Raw genomic sequence first — 4361 nt, 5'->3', positions numbered from 1 at the left:
TGTATGGTCTGGTATGAGGCTGTTTTCTTAAGGTGAGAGGAAAGGGCGTTACAACTGCCCCTAAACACCGCCTTATGGGCCTCCCAGAGGGTGGAAGACTCCGAAACACTGCCCTCATTAACCTGAAAGTAGTCCCTGAGACCATGCGCCAATTTATCTTTATGAACCTTATATTTCAGAAGCGACTCATTGAGTCGCCAATGGCACCTCCTACTGGACCGGGGTGACAATTGGAGATCTATGGTGACCGGAGCATGGTCGGACCACGTAATGGGGTGTATCTCAGAGTCTCTCAGCGCCCTGAGCCCTAGTATGTTCCCTAAAAAGAGATCAATCCGGGTGTGAGTAGAATGAGGATGAGAGAAGAAAGTGTATGATTTGTCTGTGGGGTGGGCAACTCTCCAGAAATCAAAGAGGTGGTGTGACCTCATCAACCTCCGGAAGGCCGAGGCTAATTGGACTGTGTGTTTAGGGGGGGTTCGATGAACTACAGTGGATCTATCCCATATCTCTGAAGGGGGGGTATTAAAGTCTCCACCCAGCAGCAGCAATGACTGCGGTAATTAAGATAATTTGGCATAGACACGTTCCATAAACCTCACTTGACCCTCATTGGGGGCGTACACATTACACAGAGTAATCAGAGTCCCTTCCCATTGTCCCTGAAGTATAACATACCGCCCATAAGGATCTAAGTCGGCACTTTCCACCTGAAGGGGCACAGAATTACGGATCATAATGGCTACCCCTGCCTTTTTCTTGTCATTAGTAGCATTATACACATTCGGGAATTTAAATTGGGCGAACTTAAACGTAGAGGACCTGTCATGGTGCGTCTCCTGCACAAAGGCAATGTCCACCTTTAAGTTGTCGAGCTCTTTAAGGAGCAGTCTCCTTTTAATGTTGGAGTTAAGAACCTTTACGTTTAGTGTCAGTAGGCGCACCATGACAGGAAGAGAGAAAGAACCCACCAGTTATATATGTACCTAGGCCCTTGTCAGGAGGCAATGAAGACATCAAGACAGAGTCCCAGCGAGCCCTGTCCTGGGGGGGAAACCAGGAGAACATCCCAACTGCCGAAGGATCACATCAGCCAGACCGCTCCTGTCCATGAGAAGTTGAGTCAAAAGAATCCCTAACTTCTGAAAAAAAGAGGGAAGAACGTGAGGGAGGGAAGACAAAGACAAATAACAACACACACATAAAACAAACATCTGCATAACCACATACTGGGGGGACCACCAGTGCCACACACGGACCCACCAAGAGCCATATTCAATCATGAAAAAATCCAGTAAGCGTACCTCCCACCCTATGGACAAGCCAGTAAGGGCGAGTGGAAGGCCAAACAGTGGGTAAAGGGGGAGGGGGACCAGAAGAAGAGGGAGAAAAAGATATGATAGAGGTAAATGACCACATTGGCTCAAGAGAGGCCTAGCGGTGGAAGACAGTGTTCACTCACAGGTTAGTCTCCAACGCTACAAGTGTGGGGTAACAAAATGAGTAAACATGAGAGTGGTTAGTAAGTATAAACAGCAGGGTCAGGGGATTAGGAAAAGAAATCAGGCAAGAATACTCTTTACACAGTCCCGAGCTATATTAATTCCTATGAGGAGGTCCATCCTTGGAAGACAATTCTGGAGCAGGGCGCTTCCGCTGAGGGGGGACCGCCGTCCACACCGGTGAGGGAGGAGGGGGCGGTGGTAGAAGTTCCTAATCCAGAAGGCATGGAAGTGGAATGTCCAATATGGAGCAGAAACGATCAAGATCAGCAGCCACCCTCAGTGTAGCCGACTTGCCATCTCGTCGAGCGGTGAGACTGAAGGGGAATCCCCATCTCTAGGGTATTTCATGGTCACGCAAGGTTTGGAGAAGGGGGCGAAGACGCCTGCGTTTTTGCAGCGTGACCCAGGAGAGGTCTGGAAGAAGCTGCAGGGTGATACCCTCATAAACAATGTCCCTTAGTTCTCTGGCTCGTGATATAATTGCTTGTTTCAGGCAATAGTCTGTAATACAGCAGATAACATCTCTTGGCAGCGATGAAGCGTCTTTAGGGCGAAGGGCACGATGAGCCCTATCCATTTGCACCCTGTGATCACGTGGTGCCTTCAGAATCTGATTAACAAGTCCTCCAGTGTAGGTCTAAGCTCTGAGTCACGGATCTGTTCAGGGAGGCCCCTCACCCTAATATTGTGTCTCCGCCCCCTGTTGTCAATATCTTCCAAATGCCTCTGATATTCACAGATCGCTGTGTGCTGCTCAGTAATAGTGACATGCAGATCTTTGATATACCTTCCGGTATCATCATGGTCCCCTTCCAGGGCATCAATACGGTGACCCACATTCAATAAATCTTGGCGTATAACGGACAGTTCAGCCTTAAATGTCTCTTTTACCTCATTAATAAGACCTTTGAAATCTTCCTTTGTGGGCATATTCATAAGAAAACGGGACCAATGGGAGTCCAATAACATGGGATTGTCATCCCTGTCTGATACAGTGGATTGGGAGGACCACCAGTCAGGTCTGTCTGTCTCATGGCAATGAGTGGAGTTCCCTGCTGTCTCCGGCTGTTGTTGCTGTAGGGAGCCGGTGTGCTGGCCCTGTTGAAGTGGGGGCACTGCTGTGTTTGCCCGTATGGGAACATGTTGTGGTTTAGGCTGAGGGGCCAAATCACAAGGAGCCCTTACCGCAGATGTTGGCGTGCGGCAGACCGGAGGAGAGTGGGCGTCCGTGGTGACTGATGATGGAGCCGCAGGAGGGGTGGCAGAGTCGTTCACCCCAGGCTGGAATGGAGCGGCTGACGGACTAAGTGTGACGCCCCTGAAGACAGCGGGCGTTTCTTGGGCCCATGTGGGTGTTTGCCGAGGCGAGGGGGGACCCTCCGGGACCTCCAGAGTCCGGTGAGCACCTTGCTGGGCAGGGGAGCCTGGGTCTGAGGCCCTGCGCGCTCTCCTGCTTTGTCAGAGCGCCATCTTGCATCCAGTCTTCTGCGGCGCGGCCGTCATATAAGCATCCATTGTGCCCGTTTGTGAGGGTCCCGGGGCCTGAGACTTGCCGGGGGTCTTTTGAGACTTCTTGAGGACCATGATGTGTCGCTTTTTCCCTGACCTGGTGAGGTAGACAGCCACTATAGCTGGTAGCGTGGAGCCGAGCTATCCTTCTATGCGACCGTCTCCATCAGCTTCCGGTACCGCCCCCCCAGTGTAAAAAAACGTTTAATTTTTACACTAAATCATTGATCTTGTCTTGATTTTTTCATTTTCACAAGGGGTTAAAAGATAAAAAAACACTAAATGTGTAGAGCAATTTCCCCTGAGTACGGAAATACCCCACATGTGGACATAAAGCGCCATGCGGGTGCAGGGTAAGCCTCCAAAGGGAAGGAGCGCCATTTGGCTTTTGGAGGCTGGATTTGGCTGGAATGGATTTCGAGGGCCTTGTTGCATTTAAAAGGCATCTGTGTTGCCAAGACAGTTGAACCCCCACCACAAGTGACCCCATTATGGAAACTACACCCCTCAGGGAATGTAACAAGGGGTGTAGTGAGCATATGGACCCCACTGGTGACGGGCACAAATGTGGAACAATATGGCGTGAAAATGAAATATTACATTTTTTACACTATAATGTGGGTTTAGCCTTAAATTTTTCATTTTCACAAGAGGTTAAAAGAGAAAAAAAAACACAAAATGTGTAGAGCAATTCCCCCTGAGTCCGTAAATACCCCACATGTGGACATTAATTGCCATGTGGGCGCAGAGCAAGCCTCCGAAGGGAAGGAGCGCCATTTGGATTTTGGAGGCTGGATTTGGCCAGAATGGATGATGAACGCCATGTCACATTTACAGAGCCCTCGTGCTGCCAAAACACTGGAAACCCCCCACAAGGGACCCCATTCTGGAAACTACACCCCTCAAGGAATCTAACTAGGGGTGCAGTGAGGATATGGACCCCTTGATGATGGGCACATTTGTGCCGTGAAAGTGAAAAAAATGAAAATTTTCTCTTTTACGTCACATTGTTCCACATTTGTGCCCGTCACCAGTGGGGTCCATATGCTCACTGAACCCCTTGTTAGATTTCTTGAGGGGAGTAGTTTCCAGAATGGGGTCACTTGTGGGGGGTTTCCAGTGTCTTGGCAGCACGAGGGGTCTGTAAATGCGACATGACCCTTGAAATCCATTCCAGTAAAATCCAGCTTGCAAAGGCCAACTGGCGCTCCTTCCCTTTGGAGGCTCGTCCTGCGCCCGCTTGGCACTTTATGTCCACATGTGGGGTATTTCTGCACTCTGGAGAAACTGCGCTACATGTTTGTTTGTTTGTTTTTTTCTTTTATCCCCTTGTAAAAATGAAAAATG

The 4361-nt window shown here is 49.6% G+C and overlaps 1 pseudogene; it reads right to left on the bottom strand.

The window, feature by feature from the left end:
• The window catches only part of LOC138796424 (C-Jun-amino-terminal kinase-interacting protein 4-like), a 20506-nt pseudogene extending 19559 nt beyond the window's left edge, over positions 1 to 947 (bottom strand).
• Between the last annotated feature and the right edge of the window lie 3414 nt (positions 948 to 4361).

Source organism: Dendropsophus ebraccatus, chromosome 7 (assembly GCF_027789765.1).
Source record: "Dendropsophus ebraccatus isolate aDenEbr1 chromosome 7, aDenEbr1.pat, whole genome shotgun sequence".
NCBI classification, from domain to species: domain Eukaryota; kingdom Metazoa; phylum Chordata; class Amphibia; order Anura; family Hylidae; genus Dendropsophus; species Dendropsophus ebraccatus.
This window is presented reverse-complemented; position numbering and strand designations above follow the sequence as displayed.